The 19,148-nt window shown below is 40.3% G+C and overlaps 1 long non-coding RNA gene across 1 annotated transcript; it reads right to left on the bottom strand.

Annotated features, from left to right (window-relative positions):
• Window positions 1–1,249: 1,249 nt before the first annotated feature.
• Window positions 1,250–19,067, bottom strand: LOC130084835 (uncharacterized). Its single transcript, XR_008807069.1, has 3 exons — window positions 18,797–19,067; window positions 5,208–5,244; window positions 1,250–2,695 (listed from the first exon to the last, which is right to left on the bottom strand). It is a non-coding gene; the product is annotated as an uncharacterized LOC130084835 (long non-coding RNA).
• Between the last annotated feature and the right edge of the window lie 81 nt (window positions 19,068–19,148).

The raw sequence follows: 19,148 nt of genomic DNA, 5'->3' as shown, positions 1-19,148 counted from the left end.
AAACATGCCTCAAATCAGATGCAGGCCATCCTCGTGGATGTGGGACTACTGAGAAACTGTGAATATGGCAATTTTATGTTACTAATACTTGTGTTTTAATTAGAGTTACTTATTCCAATAGTATCTAGCCTATCTATTTAAATTTCACTATTAACTATTTATTAGATAGGCCTACCTACCATTGCAAAATGCTTTTTATGTCATGCTGGTTTCCTTTTTTATGTTATGTTATGGTGTGTTGAGATTGTTTATATTTATATGATCAATAAGTTGTGACATCTTTTTACATTGCTTTAACTCATTAAAACAAGTTAAGCAACTTTAAACTTTTTTACAAGTAATACAAGATTCAACAAATTTTTTAGTCAGTTTAATGTAATTTAAGTTGAAATGACTTAAACATCTAAGTTGATTGTACTTAAAAATTTAAGGGTGCAACTTTTTTACAGTGATATATACTATACATATATTGATTTACTGATCAATTGATATATATATATATATATATATATATATATATATATTATTGCTTATATATATATATAATTTATTATTGCTTATATATATATATATATATATATATATATATATATATATATATATATATATATATATATATATATATATAAGCAATAATAAACCAGCAAATGATTATGAGACACACGTTACTATTTCTTCTCTCACTAGTTACTTCACTTCTCATATATGACTAGTTAGAATGGGTACTTTATATTTCAATTAAAATGAAATATTATGATTAAAGATCTCAGGCCAACAATTGCAATACACAGTTTCTAAATAGATACAATAATTACTGGCCCCTAATGACAATAGCATATCAAAGGAATTCATTTGTTTCAACGGTTTGCCATACTGAAACGGTTTCTTGTGCGGCCACCCGTAGGCGAAAAATAGATGAACAGCTGAAGCTGCAGACAAATACTTGGTCAACATACTCTCGCGGTGAGAGGAGAATAAAACATGGTTAGACTGTCTTAGTTTTTATAGCCTATTTAGCACTTCAAATACTGTTGGCAAGATTATTCACAACAGAACGCCAGTAAATTAAAATCTGGTATTTCAGTTCTCTAAGCTTTGCTTTAAATGAAAGAGCGAATGATTTTGTGGCTTCAAGAGGTGCACAGCACAACATGCCCATACTCCGCGATATTGGGGATGTATGGCATTTAGGAGAGACTCGGTGTGCTTTACCTGTTTGGTGCGGTGGTTTAGCTTATGCCTACCTCGTAGCATGGACTGAATCAGGGATTCGGGGTCTGTAAGAAAGCCAGCGCATGATGCGCGCACACCCTCGGTATCCACCAATCAGCGCTTCCACACAGACCGCAACCTCGTAATGACGCGTGTCACCACAGACGACTGGAGCGCCGACAAGGTTTACCCGTATATTTTGTACTTTTGAGATGCTCAAAAGCGTGTCTCATAGAGAGAGCAAACGCACCGCGGCAGCCTGAAATGTGCTATTACCGAACTAAAAGATAACCTATATTTATTTTAATGCCGTATCAACGTGACGTCTACATCATAATTTAAAAGAAGAGGTGCAGTCATCTGGCATTATCAGATGGCTCTCAATAATTAAAGGCAATCACATCCGCATAAACGGGGATGAAGCTGACCATAACCATGCATAAAATACATAAACATCTCTCAGGAGGGTCTTTAATCATGCTGTAATTTATGTCTTGCGTTCGCTCACTGTGTTGCTGGAAAATGCCAGCCTTGCGCACAGATTGCATGAGGCTGCAAGAGTGCTTATTAATTCCCTCTTGGCAGTGACGGTCTGTTAAAATGTGAGCTATCATATTGAAATGCATCAATTTCTGTTTTGCTTAGCTTGCTAATCCCATCGGCCCCTCGTCATTTTGGACTAGTGCTACATCTACAAAATGAAATGGCTCCCTCTTCTAATTCGGTGGTGACTTTTTTAATAAGCGATTTCTACAATCTACTTCCTAACGTGCTTCTGACCACTCACATCATGATGAATGGGTGTTACTGATAAGAGAACGTGCCATCTCGGATATCTTAAACGTAGAGGGCCATTAATCCCACATTCCAGGGGGCTCAGATGATCCCAGGTGAAATGGAGAGGGCCCAGGATGCCTAGTGAGTTGGAAGCAGAGAAGGGTGCTCGGCGCGAAGGAGACCAGGAATGTTCGAGCTTTTTCCAGGAACCGTGACGGTGGAGAAAAAGATATGTGTGCATCAGCAGGTTATAAAGCTCTCACTATGCTGGAAAGACTCACTATGTCTTTGCAACATGAAAGCATACTCTTGCTGCGTAAACTCACCTGACTCGTGAAAAGAGCGTTTTTTACAAGCCCAGTACAATGCGCCAAAAATGCACTTTCATTCCAAACGTGAAAATAGTGCCTTGGACCCCAGCTTTTACTGGCCTCGAACAATGTGCTATTATAGAGGGTTTTTTTTATGCTGTGATTTATATTGCAGCAGTGTTGGCAGATTACAGCCAAGCCCTCCAGCTCATTACAGTCCGTGTGGCTTTCCCACTGCAGCACAATAGACTCAGTGATGCTGCCATGTGACCCTTTACCTCGCTTGCACTGTCGATCAGGAGAGGGGTTGATGTCATCCGTTTTGGAACGCTCCAGGACGGACACACTCTCGGTGTGGGAGGTGGGACAACGATGCGGCCGGAAACAATGGGAACCTGGAAAATGAGATGGGGCGATTCGGGTCAGTGTCATGAATTACGGAAAGGCTTTTGTTATGTAAGGCAAGACTTGGATTTCAGTGGGTTTTGTAGATTTGATCCCACAACACTGCCCCTAAAGGATGCTAAATTTATCATCGTGGAGGTCCAAAGACAACAAGCCAACGCACTGTGACACACTTACTCCTCATTAGAGATGAATAGCACATTGTGGTTGGTCTGAGATCTCGGAGGATCATTAAAACCTTTCCTCAATGCTGTATTTACTAGTTGTCAATCAAGAGAAGATTGTGTGCCTCGTGACCCACATTCACTGCTGTCAGTCAATGGATGGGGAAATAATTGGCACTGCTCAGGAAAGAGCATACGACTGAAGAGTTTCTCACTCTATCTCTTTGTCTTTGAGACCAGCTTTGTTCACATTTGCCTGCAGATATGAATCCCAATAGGAATGAATGTTTGAATACTTAACAGGTTAACATGGTAAAACTCTTTTCATTTTCTACCAAACATGGTTTACAAATCACTACAGCCTTCTTATCCACCTTATTTTTGGACACGAAAGTAAGCTACTTTCTGAGAGTGCGAGACTTCCGATTTCGATTAACCGCTACACTGTAAACAATGATTTTTTTTCAAAGTTGTAGATAAAAACAAGATTGGAGTATACTTAAAAAAAAAGACTATTTCAAAATTGAATGTTTAATTCAATGTACCTGATGTGTTTCTGTTTTCTTTACTAGGATTAGAAAGCATTCATTTTCTGACTGAAAATTGTTTCTACACTGATTTTTTTTATAATGTATAGGTACATAAACGAATAATTCAGCCATGGAACTCTATTCACGTTCGGATTGGTTTATCAAACGTAAAATCTGACCTTTTTTCTGGCAATTGCGCGTTTATCTCACAATTCTGACTTTATAACTCGCAATTCTGAGATGTAAACTCGCAATTGTGAGTTATAAAGTCAGAATTGCGTGATAGCCACAATTCTGACTTCTTTTTTCAGAAAAGCAGATGACACAGGAAACCTCGCACATTCAAGTTACAAATGGCTGTGTCCACTCTTATGTTACAAATAAGGTGGATAACAAAGATACAAATATCTAGTTCAGTCATCACATCATTTATACACAGCACAAGCTGATTGGCCTCTGCAGATCCTACAGCCAATGGAGATTGCTTGCTCAACATTTAAAATAGCCTGGTTCAGTGCGCTATCAAAGTTCGTCTGAAACCCTCCAACTCCTCCAGCTCCACCTGCCTTGGTCTGCTACTGTCACGGTAGACGTATTCGCTGGTTCCTTCTAGTCTTGTGTTTATGTTGTTGTATGAGTGCACGTGTGCAAGGGGCGTGTCTGTATGTCATTACTTAATCATTACATCACCAGCTGTAGTTCATCTCACCACGCTTCATAAACTCACCGCTGTTCTCTCATCTTTGTCAGATCGTTGTTTGATGTTTCCTTGTCTTCTGGTTCGTGTTCCTGCCTGGTGTTCCTGTTCCTGCCTGGTGTTCCTGTTCGTCGTCTTCCGTGTGGATTTGGGTCGTCTCACCGTCTGTCTTCACTTCACCGGATTTGACCATCGAAGTCCCTGCGTCACCTTTCACCAACTGGCTTACTGTGTCCTGGACTTTGTGTGTGTGCTTTAAATAAACTGTTTAACTCGCGATTGCTTCCTGTTGTCAGTTCAGCATGACAGCTACGGGATTTATGTATGCCTATTCATGCAGCAGCATTATTGCTCACAGAAGCGTGGCTGTTGGTGGTAGAAATCCATATTGCTCTGCAGCAGCATGCATAACAGATTAGTCTGTCAATCCCAAATACATTAACATTGTCATATTAACATGTTAAAACTATTTTCGAGAGATATTATGATTGATTTGCAGTTTCATAAAACACTAAAGAGATCATTCCAGAGGTGGTTTGAAGAAATACTTGCACCCTACAATTTCCTTCACTGTACTGGCAATGGTGTGGGTCATGCATTTGCTCATTTGAGTGTGTAAGCAGACACATGAATGCCTCATCTGCAGCCATTGCCTATGTGATTGGGAGCATGCGATCGCATGAAGCCTGAAGGAGGGGGTCTTTATGACCCTGCCTGAGGCAGAGGAAGGGCAGCAGCGGACACCAACTTTACTCGACTTCCCGCCTGGATCCTTGGGGAGGAGGCTTAACGGGGGGCTCAATCAGCTTACAGGCCTTTTGTTGAGCAGCAGCACTCTCACCCATACCTTCCCCCTCTCACAATTCTTCTGTAAACATCAATGATTGATCTGCCATCTCTGTTCGGAGGGTTTATGCACACTTATCTAATAGCACACTTTGAGTAAACAATGGCTTAGTTGTACCTACCTCACCAGCAGGTAGTTTACTGTTAGATAAAGATGGGAAAATGTTAACAATAAAAGGATAAATAAATTATTTTTCTGATAAAAAGACCGGAAATTAAAGGTATAGGTCACCCAGAAATTAAAATTCTGTCATCATTTACTCACCCTCATGATGTTCCAAATCTGTATGACTTTCTTTCTTCTGTGGAACACAAAAGAAGATATTTTCAAGATGAGAAAATCGTGTTTTTGACAAAGATTTCGTAGATCAAAACATCGATTTAGTAAATCGATTTCCATCAACACCCCCAAAGCTTGCACATACCTCTTTGTGGGTTCAACATTTTTCTCTGTAACATTAGACAGTTTTGATTTACATGCTGTTGAATGTTTGGTGATCACGGTAGCTTTACTTGTGCGTAAGCAACTTTTATTTGTGCCTTCTAGTTTATGCAGATCTTCTTCTTTGCTTGTTTTTGGATCCGGAGATGCTGAACTATTTCAGTAACAGCACCCATATAACAGTGAAAACATAGATTGCGGGAAAAACTTGGTGGGAAAAGAGCTAAGAAATGTCTGAGTGTTTTTTTGTACATACAACAGAGATTAATGGTAACCAAAATGGTATATGAATATTGTTCAAAATATCTTTTTTTTATCTTCCAAAGAAGAAAGAAAGTCATGCAAGTTTGGAACAGTATGAGGGTGAGTATGACAGAATTTTCATTTTTGGAAAAATTTTCCCTTTAACTGTAAGTAGCAACAGACAATAGGACATGTATGTGAAAGTACATCGTCAGTTGTATACTTTGACCATATAGACAGGCAAATAAAGATTAAAATATTCATCTTAAAATTTCATTCTAATCACGGTAAGTGATATACAGTATCTGTATCTGTTTAGGTCTATTTTTGTCTCTGTGATATAACATTTTGTAATTCCAGCCCATAAATTCAAAATCTGACTTTAAGATTTTTTTCCTCACTCTCAGAACAAACATACCCTTGTTTGCCTCCTTGTTAAAAAAAATCGTTTTTCATTTGCCTGGCTTTATCATTTGAATATTGTGTAAAAGCAGGCCTGCAACCAAAGAAAACTACTGAAACATTGCCTATTGAAGTTTAGCAATAAATTCTGTGAAATAGTAAATCATGACTTATTTTAAGCCAATTCCACTGTGCCGCTGATGTTTCCAATGAAATGTATCACATATTTAACACATTTAGATTTAATAAAGTCCTATTATTATACAAAAGCTTGAAAAAATACTGTGTGAAAAGTGCATATTACTTCGACTTCCAACCAGATGGAAATGGATAAATACTCTAAATGTTCCGATCTAATCTGACTTGTAATGCTGCCCGAATCATACACTGTTCCTTCGTTGGCCAGAGGAGAACTGCCCCCCCGAGTCTGGTTTCTCCCAAGGTTTTTTTCTCCATTCTGTCACCTGATGGAGTTTTGGTTCCTTGCCACTGTTGCCTTGGCTTTTGGCTTGCTTAGTTGGGGACATTTAATATTCAACAATATTATTGATCTGCCTTACTTAAGGTGGACGTTGATGCAATTTTCTTCTAGAAACAAACTTTGTTGTATTATTTTCATGTTATCACTGTGAAGCTGCTTTGATACAATCTGTATTGTAAAAAGCGCTATATAAATAAAGGTGACTTGACTTGACTTGACTTCTGCTTCTCTCCTATTGTATGCTGGCACAATCATTACATTTCACATCAGCTTTCAGACTCGAAGGTTTTCAAAAATGTTTTCCACACAGACTTTTCATATTTCATAATGGACGGGAATGTATAAAATGTACCAATTTGTGACCGATGAAATGTCCTGATAAGGGTTCAGACTGGTTCTGTAATGATAGGTCATTCATTTCCAACCTGTTTCAGAAATGCATCGCAAGACACCCTAATAATATAACAGCTCTATAAAAACTATGGCATCTTTACTTCAATGGTGGTGATACCGTTTACAGAGGCTTGAGGAAACTGACTCTATAATCTTGATCTCCCGAACCTTTGTTTTTCTTTTCTCCCTTTGTCTGTTGGCACATTTTGAATTGTTCCGAAGGCAGAAAGCTTGGACTTTGTGACAGGTATAAAGATCCCAGAGAGGCGAGCCTCCAGAGGAATTCCAAAAGCTACGTCATAATTATGGCTTCCAAGATGCTTCTAACACTTCTGTCTTCTTCCCCCTTCCCCCCTCATCGTACAGCCATGTCCAGTCTTCACTGATCACAGAATATGCCAGTTGGAGCAAAAGTTGTCCATGTGTGGAATCTTCTATGTGGTTTATTTATAGCAGTTATAATGAAAAATCAAGACAGACTCTTTTACAGTAGTTACTAACAATTGTCCCACTACTATGAACATGACACATCTTTCTAAAAGAGAAGGCTTGATGAAGGACAACTCTGATATCAGATACTACATGAATCAAGCAGAGCAAGTACTGACATGCCAGAGTCACTTAGCTTCCTGACCTAGAGGTGAAAGTTCACCATCTATCATCGCTTCCTGGGGAAAGCTTACATTGGAGGTCTTAACCCTTGTGTTATGTTGCGGGTCAATTTGACCCGTTTCGATTTTCAAGTTGTTGGAAATACTGGTTAACCTTTGTTTTTTTTCTTGATATTTTGTGACTTTTTCTCATTTATCATGATGAACATGCATGCAAAGTTTCAACATGCTGATGTGTTTTGACATATACAAACAAAATTACTGTTACGTTCGTGATGTTCGCGGGTCAATTTGACCCTCATAGACAGCCATTCAAAAGCAACTGTACAGACACAAAATAAAAACATTTATTTTCTGTATGTCAGGGCACTTCAACTCCAGTTCTAACGTGCAAGTGCATCTAAAAGTGCTCTAACCCTAACCAAACACACTTGAAAAAGCTAAAATTACAGTGTTCAGAATTATTTGCAAATTACAGATGAAAATCTTTGTCAGACACAGATAGTAAAATAAGCTCTCATTTCAATATTTAAAATATCTAAAATACCTAGCTTTTAACCAAAACTTTTATGTAGGATTTTCAAAGGCAGCTTCACAGAGACAAAAAATAAATAAAAAACATTTATTTGATGTATGTTTTTGTTATGTTTGGTTTCTCACTTCCCAGTGAGTGAATAATGAAACTAGGAAAATAGGTCTTAGGAAACTAGGGAAAGTTAACTTAGGAAAATGAAAAAATTTCATTATACAGCAATTTTTTTTTGTTCAGTTACGATGTTCAAAGCATAAAATGTAAAAATAAAATAAATAAAAAAGTTAAAAAAAAGATATGCAAAAAAAATCAGTATACTGTTTATTTTCCAATTTTGTCAAAACAAAACTGTTTTAAAAAATGTTTTAAAAATATTTTCATAAATCATATTTTCAGATATAATGTTTTTGTAATGTTTGACAAATGTTGATATTAAAAGTTTACAGTTTGTATCTAAATCTTTGTTGTTTTTCATAGTGTGATTTTTGAGGAATTGTATTGAATCCAATTAGGGTCAATTTGACCCGGTCCATAAGGGGTGTACACAGAAATCGAACAGAACACAAGGGTTAACCTGCCACGAGTGGATCACTGGACTACACATTCATTCTCACAATGACATGGCCTTGTGAAACGCTTATTCAAGCTATGTCAGGATTCATTTAGCAATGGACATTGCAAAGCATTTAATGCTTTCAATTGCTCTTAACATTTTTGGTTGTAACAATTTATTGATTCTTTTTGTACTTTTATACAATACATATTTTTGGGGGAAATGCAATTTCATTGTCAAGTGATGAGATTTTCTATCATATCAATAAGAATTTGTCATGAGCTGGGTTTGTTCTATTTTACTGTTACAGACCGCCAGAGACGGTCAAACATAGTGGAAGGAGTCGCGTCTCGCGAACCATATCGAGAATCTCGCATTGATTTGTCACATGTGACCCTGATCGATGATGTGTCGGAAGGTATATCTGCTCCGTTCATTTCACGGTCGTTCTCTTTGTCATTCTCGCGAAGAGATCTCGCTTGAGCGTGCACAGCGTTTTTGGTGAGCAACTGCTCCCCGCTACAGCTGTGTCTCGGGAGAAATATTTTGGATTATAGTTAATAGCATTATCGACATGCATCGGACCATATACCCACTGGTTGTCCAGGGTTTGTTTGGAACCGATCGCTACTAGCAGTGTTGAGGTGAGTACTCACGTGAACTCAGTGGTTAACCAGGGTTCTGTCAGACTGCGTGTAGTATTGTTTATTGTTATTACTACTTTATGTTATGCTCATTGGTTAACCAGAGTGATACATTGATAAGGCTTATCGTGGCAACTGTAACGCCTTTTTTTATAACCCCATTGGTTGACCAGGGCTTTTTTCAACTACTGGTCTGGAAGTTATGGGAGCTTCATGCTCCCTCTGCTCCGGTCCAATGGATCTCATGGATGCTCATATTCAATGTCCCACATGCCTAGGCATTGATCACCTCCGAGAGGCTTTAGTAGACCCATGTCCTGAATGTGGTTTGATGTCCTTGGAGATGAGACAACATCGACTGGCTGAATTAGATCCTGAGATTAAGAATTCTGCTCCATCAGCTGGGGTAGCGTCGCATGTGAGTAGCAAGCGTGTGGCCAGTGGGACTGGAAGGCCTTCAAAGAGGATGCGAACCTCCTCGGAGTCAAGTACATTGACCCAGCAAGTAGCTGAGCTTGTGAACGCAGTTCAGGGTATTAAAGTCTTATTATCTGCACCCCCTACTCGTCAGAATGTGAGTGAGGGGACAGGGGTGGGTGTTTTAGCTCCTCCCTTGCCCAGGTGTGAGGTGGCATCCAGGTTTTCCAGGAGAGAACCAGACACTTTATCTATTGCGGCCTCTGAATCCTTAGACCGGGAGGAATGGGATTATTATACGCCCATGGAGGAGACGATACCCTCACATTCCCAGTTCCATGTCCCCATAGCGACGATGGTTCAGGCCTTCAGGATGCGCCTTCTTCAGTGGTTTTCTCTCTGCAGGACACACTCAAGATGGCGCTCGCTAAGCGAAATTTGGATTCACCTCTTCCACTACCAGGCCAGTCTTGCGTCACTCAGTTTCCCAGCAAGATAATTTCCTAATGCCAAGTTGTCCTGACTTCACAGATGTCGTTTCTTCTGCATTTCCGTCAGCTCCTTTATCCAGACCTGATCGTGTGGCTCGTAGACTAGCGGCAATGGCTGAAGCCGACGAAAACATGCCTTGGTAACATGCCTCCAGTTGAGCCATGCATTTCTTCACTGGTAGTGTCACCAGAAGAGGCTCTTAGACACAATCTTCGCTGTCCCAACCCAGAGTGTAGATGCACAGATGATCTGTTGGTTAAGATTTATAATACTGTCTCAGGCTTGAGTCGAGAGGGGAACTCCATGGCTCATCTTCTGTTAGCACTTCATTCTGCTTTGAGTACTAACCCACCAGATAATACCACATCAGAGTTCCTTGAGGCTTCCTCACAAGCCTTGGGTTCAATCGCTTTCTCTAGCGGGAAGGCTCTTGGGCTTACTACACAGGGTAGGCGGCAGGTTTGGCTAGCACAGTCTAGACTTCCGGAGGCTTGCCGTAGCAATCTTCGTCAACTACCACTGGTACCTGGGCAGATTTTTGGTTCAGCCGCTCAAGAAGCTCTTGCGCGCAGAGTTCATGCAGTGGAGTCTCGGTCCCAGCACTTTGAGCGCAGTGTGAATTATGGACGATCCTCACATCAAATGCCTGTTTGTCATGCAAATCCACTCCAACACAGGCTGGGACAGTCTTACAGGCTTGTACAGAAGGCTACTCGACCTGGGTATGACTCGAGAAGGGAGGCATCCCGTGCTCTTAGACCACCTGTTCGCCCTGCGGCGACTTATCGTGCCCCCCCCTTCACCCCTAAATGAAAACGGGAGCGGCGACTTATCGGGCCAATTTTGGACCTCAGACGCTTGAACAGGAGTCTCAAACACCTTCCTTTCTGCATGCTGCGTGTCAGGGATGTCCTACAAGCAGTCGAACCCGGCATGTGGTTTACCTCTGTGGATCTTAAGGATGCATACTTCCATATCCCCATTGCACCTCATCACAGAAGATTTCTTCGGTTCACATTCCAGGGCAGGACATACCAATATCGAGTCCTACCATTTGGCCTATCCCTCTCTCCCCATGTATTCACACGGTGTATGCAAGTGGCACTAGAACCTCTACAACGGGAGGGCATGTTGATTCTCCCTTACCTGGACGATTGGCTACTTTGTGCCAGATCACCTCAGCAAGTAGCCAACAACACACAGCGCCTACTGGAGCATGTTACTGCTTTAGAACTGAGGGTAAACGTAGAGAAAAGCTGCCTTACTCCATGCCAGTCAATATGTTTTCTGGGATTGCATCTGGACTCCAGAATAATGAGGGCTACCCTCACAGTATGCAGGAGGCAGGCTATACTAGGAGCCATAGCGAGGTTCCAGGTTCGGCACAAGCTACCTTATCTCCACTTCTAACGGCTAGCGGGCCTTCTCACGGCAGCCTCATAGGCCATTCAGTTAGGACTTTTACACCTTCATCCTTTTCAGCGTTGATTGATAGCCAGACGGTTGTCGGCAGTTCACAACCGACATACCCTTGTTTTGGTGACAACCAGGTGCTCTGTCTCCCTGAGGCTTTGGAGACAGGAACAATTTCTACGAGAGGGTGTACCAATGGGACCACACCCAGCACGCAGGGAAGTAGTGACAACAGATGCCTCTCTCTCCGGATGGGGAGGGCTGTGGCAACACCAGGGCGTGCAGGGGAGTTGGACCTTGCAGCAGACGACATTTCACATCAACATCCTAGAGCTGTGGGCAGTGCTTTTCACCCTAAGACACTTCAGACAGGAGTTATCGGGGAAGCACATCCTGGTGCGGACCGACAACACCACAGTGGTGTTTTTAATCAATCACCAAGGGGGCACGAGGTCTCTACCTTGCCTTCGACTTTCACGAGTGCTGCTGTTGTGGGAGAACCAGCACTTCCTGTCGATCAGAGTGGCACACATTCCCGGTCACTGCAACGGTGTGGCAGACTCACTCTCTCGATCGGGTCCGAAGCCAGGGGACTGGTGTCTGCACAAGGCGGTAGTTCAGTCAGTTTGGGGACTTTATGGGACCGCAGCAGTCAACCTCTTTGCCAGCAGAAAGACAACACATTGTCCGCTGTGGTTTGCGGAGCAGGAGGAGCAGGGATCACTAGGCCAGGATGCCCTGGCCCATGACTGGCCAGACCTCCTCCTCTATGCTTTCCCTCCAATTCCACTTCTCTGGCCTGTGCTGAGGCGTGTGCAGGTGAGACGACACAGGCTTATTCTAGTGGCACCCTGCTGGCCAGCGAGACCGTGGTTCAGTCTGCTGTTGGCCCTTATGACCGGTCCACCACAACTATTGCCAGTTCGGAAGGACCTACTGTCACAAATGAACGGGGAGCTTTGGCACCCCTCACCAGGCAAATTGAGTCTATGTGTATGGCCCCTGGGGTTGAGCAGGAGCTCTCACAGTGCTCCTCAGATTTGAGGAACACTGTCATGAATGCAAGAGCCCCATCAACATGTCGCACTTATGGCAGGAAATGGAAGATCTTTGTTTCATGGTGAACAGATCGGTCTGTTAACCCAGTCACTTGTTCCATCAGTTCAGTGTTGGAATTCTTACAACATTTATTGGACACTGGGCAGTCCCCAGAATCGATTGGTGCGGAAAAATTGGTGGTGGCCTTCCTTAAGGGAACAGTACGTCTTAATCCACCGGCACGGACAATGCATACCCAGTGGGATCTTCAGATGGTGCTTAACAGCCTGCGTTTACCGCCTTATGAACCACTTGAACAAGCTGATATTAAGAGTCTTTCGATGAAGACTGCTTTTCTCTTGGCTATAACGTCAACCAGAAGAGTAGGTGAGCTTCATGCCCTCTCGGTGAGTCCACAGTGTCTCAGATGGGGTCCTGAGTACAATCAGGTTACACTCTGGCCGAATCCAGCTTTCCGACCTAAAGTGTTGTCTGACCGCTTTGTGAACCAGTGGTGTGGATGTTGCTATTTTCAATTTATAATGTATTGTTTTTTAAATAAATCTTTGTCATTATCATTATAGTTATCATCCTTAACTCAAGTAAATTCCTATGTAAAAAAAAAAAAAACTTATTATGTTTCTTGTTTTGTTGTCTCTTCCTGTGTACATCCATCTATCTCCCTCTATTTTCTGATTTGCTGTGGGTGTCCATTGTGCTGTGGAAGGGGACACGTCAGAGACATACATAGCAGTGAGAAATATGTGGTAATTATTATCTTCAGGATGGCCATCTGTCATCTCTTCCCCTCCAGCTATTTGCTGCTCCTACATTCCTGGTGCTGTAAAGCTGGCTCAGAGAAGACAGTTGTTGGGGTTCAAGTTGGCTGGAGAACGGTGGTGTGGGCAAAAGCATCTGACCGACGCTGGTGGTGTGTAAAATGAAGGGGCTGTGATGGCGTTGAGTGTGATAGTGAACAGACCTCAGCTTTGACCAAGATTGTCTTCTGACTTGCTTCTCATTTTACTGTCACTGTTTTTCCTCTCTTCCCTTTGTAGCTTGGATGATTTTCCATTGTTTCATTCACTTACAAGAGCTGCAACAAATGATCTCCTTACAACATGAATGACAGGTTACCTTCAAAATCAGCACGCAACACTCAAGTGAGTCTTGGTGGCATTTAGTCCAAACAATGTGACTTGACTATCAAAAGCTTATGGTGAGTGACACAGTATCCATGCTGACTGATTCTGGAAGAAATTGAAGGCTTAACGAACGCCTTTAAAGTTCAGATTGAGCACAGATTGAGCTCGTGCATTCATGCATTGTTCCTGAAGGGTTCTCAGTAGGACAAGTTTCCATGTTCTGTATTTTGGCTGGAGGAAATATGATGTCACCATGCTAAGTGCTGCATACCTGCATACTTGTTTAATTGGGGTGTTTTTTTTTTTTTTTATCTAGCTGCTATGTAGTTTTTGAGTGCTGTTGCAAAGTAATGCTTATCAGGGCAGTTCTCGGAACTAACTAATTACTTTTCTGTTTTGCTGGAAAGCAGTAAAACAAGATTTATAAGGCACCAGATTTCAATCATATTATTTACATAACTAAAGTAGCCAAACAAAGTGTGATTCCTGGAAAGCTGAAGATGCATTAGGTTGATTAGCAAAGTGACAGTAAAGACTTTTACATGTATTTATATTTCAAATAAATGCTGTTCTTTTGTACTTTCTATTCACCGAAGGATTCTGAAAAAAATTAATCAGTTTCCACCAAAATATTTAAGCACAACTGCTTTCAACATTAATAATAAGAAATGTTTCTTGAGCAGCAAATAAGCATCATGTGAATCTTTAGACTGGAGTAATGATGCTGAAAATTCTGCAAATAAAAGTATAGAAGTATATGCAAGAGACTTCTTTTACACCAAACCTTTGAACGGTAATATATGCATTTTTATTGATATTGCCTAAATAGACTTAATGCATATTGTGCTGCACAATGATTTTTTTTTTTTGATCAAATCAGTGCAGTTGAAAATGATCAACATCAGTGGCTATTTACAAGAGTACTACAATGACATACTGGTATTGTGTGTCATTTTCCTTCTCCGAACACTAGACCCAGACGTTTATTTTTTTTGCTGGGCTGCTTTCAAACCTCAGCTGTATTTGAGTAACAGATGGTTTAATTAGAAAGGGCAGATTTCTCAGATGTAAGTTTTGGGTGTCTGTGCAGCCTGTAGTATTTGAACCTATTCCCCACGGTCTCATATGAGAGATCAACGGTCCACAGATGTGGCTTTTCAAGTTATACAAGAGCCCAGTGATTCTGAATGATATTTTATTGACTTATGAAACAGTCATGTCAACAGAGTCCTCTCAGGCTGCAGAGAGGCTCTAGACCCATAAATCAAAGGCGCACAGATGCTGTGTTGTGTTTGTATGTGTGTGTATATGAGAGAGTTAAAGCACTGAGTCACCAGAGTTAGCGTTGAGATCATGTCACCCTTCACTGTTAAATAGAGACGTGTGACACGTTCTTCTTCGAAGTTAGGCCTGCTTTTCCAGGAATGTTTGGGAGTAAGTCACTTGATTTAAGTGCACTGGCCGCCAGGTTCTTACATACCGAGGCATCAGTTCACCAAATGTAGCTACTCATCTCTGGTCCAATTAGGCCAACTCAGAATGACTTATGATATACTGTATCGTCATTCATGTAAAATTAGCCTTCAGCACTTATTCATGCCATCTCAATGAGTGAAGTATTTTGATATGAAAAGTCAGCCAACCCAGAGGCTGTGAAATGAAAGGCATTGGTCAACTCTGCATATTACTCAGGAGACAATCTCTCATTTTATCATTTCTGACTCATTTGTAGAGTTTGACTCTTGGGACAGGAATTCATTGAGTCACTGTGAGTCGTTACAATTCAGACTATAAAGAAAGGCATTCAGTCGAGTACTTTACTTAGTGACACTTTAAACGTTGTCTTTGAATTCAAACTTAGGTTGTAATAAGTCTTGCTGTAATTGAACAGAATGACACTGGAAAATGTGCACATTGTATGCTTTTTTTTAGGTCAGCCTTATGTTTTTACAGAACTCTCATCCATATGCCTGGTACTTTACAAAAATGAACAGTGTTAACCATACTTTTTCTGAAATGTATAGTACATGTAGTATAAACCATACTTTCTTGCTAATGTTTCCACAATTATTAATGGTTTGTATTATCCATCACCATTATTTGGTGGGATTAAAAGATCATTTGCATGCAGTTTAAAGGGATATTTCACCCATAAATGAAAATTATGTCATTAATTACTCACCCTCATGTCATTCCGAACCTGTAAGATTTTCGTTCATCTTCCGAACACAAATGAAGATCTTTTTAATGAAATCTAATAGAGATTTCTGTCCCTTCACTGACAGCTACGCAACTGCCACTTTCAAGCCCCAGAAAGGTAGAAAAAAGACGTAATTAAAATAATCCATGTGACTCCAGTGGTTTAGCCTCAATTTTATGAAGCAGCACGAGTGCTTTGTTTGCACAAAAAAACAAAAACACACAATTTTAAATTGTATTTACAATCTCGAATGCATGTTCACCACGAAGCATGCGTGTTGTGTTGACGCAGGAGCAGACGTTGTTGCTTGAATGCGTATCAAAGATTAAAAGTTTGTAAATAAAGTGGAAAATGATGTTTTTTGCCAAAGCAAAGCACCTTCGTTGCTTCAATTGAGGTTAAATCACTGGAGTCACATGGATTACTTTAATTATGTCTTTTCTACCTTTCTAATGGAGGGACAGAAAACTCTCAGATTTCATTAAAAAGATCTTCATTTGTGTTCAAAAGATCAACGAAAGTCTTACGGGTTTGGAACGACATGAGGGTGAGTAATTAATCAAAGACAGAATTTTAATTTTTGGGTGAACTAACCTTTAATAACTGACCAGAACATCCTACAAAACAAGATTTTGTTAAGTGAACTCAATTGCACAAAAGACGTCATCCTCTGGTTGCAGCTCGTGTCACTTGCTGCTAAACCACCTGGAATGTAAGTGGTACAGCTCTCACGTCTCCACCTCTGCTCAGCATTCCCATGCAAAACTGGACTGCAAAGTGGATGCAGAAAGAGAAGAGCCAGAACCACCACACATAAATGGAAGCAAATACATGGAGTGCCTGAGGTTTCTTAAGTGGCCAGATTTTATGAGTAAATGATTAATTCCTCACATTTGGACACTTTTGCCTTTCCACAGCAACATATTTGCAGGCTAGACAGCTGGTACCAATTTTTGTACCCTAGTCGCTTCAAGGTCCAAGTGCATGTGTGTGTGTCTAGTGGCTCATTGTTGCAGTAATTCACTCCTTTCTCTCACGGCTAAGTTATAAATAGTTCTATTTTCCTCTCGGTATTTTTAGTCACGCTTACATCTCTGGTTCATTGAAGTTTTGTGTGTGTCACAGCTGCTGATTGTTAGTCTCCAGTCTCTTGTGACACCCTGCATCTTCTTACCGATGCCATGTCCTGCTCCAACCGTAGTTTGAGGAACTCCTGCTCTTCACCACTAAGCCATAATCACATGTAACATAACCACACATAATATAATCACATAATCACCTTTTGAGTGTTGAGTTAGGATTCAACTTAATTTTGAGAAGAAAAGTCTGGATTTGATTGAAATTGGCCAAATGAAAACACAAATAAAAATAAACTCAGCCGAATGGTCAATAAATCTTGATTTAACGGTCTCATCTCTGTCTCTTTACCAAAGATGTGTATTTTTGCACATTGGATCAAGTATTTATATAGCTTTGATGTAAGTCCAGGTGACTGAGGAGACGCATGGCTGATCACATAAATTCTGGGTGTTGTACTACCTGTCAAACCAGTGATAAATCACATTTATTTCTATAAACACAGTAACTCTGCTCCAAAACTTTCTCATTTTCGTGACAGAAACTCTTTTCCATCTAAACAATGTTGCATCACACGTATCCTTCATGATAAAAGCAATCCCATAATGCAATGTGATGTGCTCAGTGAAGAGAAATCCAAGATGCCAAATGAGGTGATAGAAATGTAAACTGGTCTATTGTAATTAATTTGTATGAGTTGCTGCCTATGTGAGTGTCCAAGTGACTAATTATGAGGTCAAATGATGGCTAAAATGCTGCCTTAGAAGGGAGCTGTTAGAGTTTCAACAAGAGATTCTCCCACGGTTCTCAACAGACAACTAAACAAAAACAACAGGTTCTGACAAAATGTTAATTTCTGCAGTCTATTTAAAATGTTTAATTAATCTGAATGGGGGGAGAAAAAAACAACAACGTCTGAATGAATGATTCAATGACTGACTCAGTCATAAATATTTAGCTGAATTCGGAACCACATAATAGTATACGCTTTCTATTTTCCACATCTTTCTATGGAAAAAACAGTGATAGTGTGTTAGTATGGGGTACCGAATTTAGCACTTCGCTTGTTTCATTACTGGATTAATCAGCGTTTTTTAACGAATCTCTTAAATAAAGGAATCAATGACAAATCAATTTTTTAACAGTCACTTGTCGTCACCTGGTGTAACAATGTAATTGACACAATCGTTATTTGAAGCACTTTCAAAAGATGATTTACTCTATTATTTGATTGCTTTGAACTTTTATCATAGCACTTTCTGTGATAATATGAATATTTGTAACAAATAAATAGTGATACGCCTACTGTGTGGTTCAAAAGATTGTTTGAGAAGATTGTTTGAGAAGCTGTTTCATTGAACTATCCCTACATGATGATAACTGCTATATCTGCAAATGCAGATTTGAATGTTTCACTGTGATTTTGTCAAAGATTTAATAGACACAGGCTAATCGTTGTTATTTAGAAATGAGATTGCGTGGTTGTTTGAATTGAGATCGCGATCTTGATTAACCGTGCAGCTCTATAGTAGCTGTAGGCAGTAAGACAGCAAGCCGACTCTGTGGTTTGGAACAGCACTAATTGGATTATCTCCATTGAAAAAACGTTTAGAAAAGTAGCTGCTCTTTACAATGAAAGATTTTTTACACTGTATACATAAGTTTTCATATTAATGTAGGCCTAGTTTACATTAATAACAATAACTGCAGAAAATATGATATTTTGGTGGAACCACTTGGTTTAGAAAAGTAAAAAGGACAAGATACTTACCATTCAGGCTGCACATATTGTATTAATATAATTAAGTTAATTTGTTGAAACACTTCTTTGCTCTAGTTTTGCTGTCAACCGCCACTTCTACTGCTCTCCAGAGGCTCGACTACAGGGCAGTGAAAGAGTGTTTAAAAACCTGGGAGTGACAATGGAGAGGAGTAGAAACCAAATCCTTGTGGAATTTGTTTTTTGCTGTCAAAATGTTTTTGCATGAATGGCATTTAAGGATGTTAGGCCAAGTGTAATCCTTTCGTGGTGAGTCTTTTCATTCCATCAGGTTTTTGCATACATAGACAGGCTACATTTTTCACTTTACGTTGAGACCAAAGTTGATATTAATGGCTTACTT

The sequence above is a fragment of the Rhinichthys klamathensis genome, unplaced genomic scaffold (genome assembly GCF_029890125.1).
Source record: "Rhinichthys klamathensis goyatoka isolate OS25496 unplaced genomic scaffold, OSU_Roscu_1.1 h1tg000068l_1, whole genome shotgun sequence".
In the NCBI taxonomy this organism is placed as follows: domain Eukaryota; kingdom Metazoa; phylum Chordata; class Actinopteri; order Cypriniformes; family Leuciscidae; genus Rhinichthys; species Rhinichthys klamathensis.
Note: the sequence above shows the minus strand (reverse complement) of the source record. Positions and strands in the feature narration are given on the sequence as shown.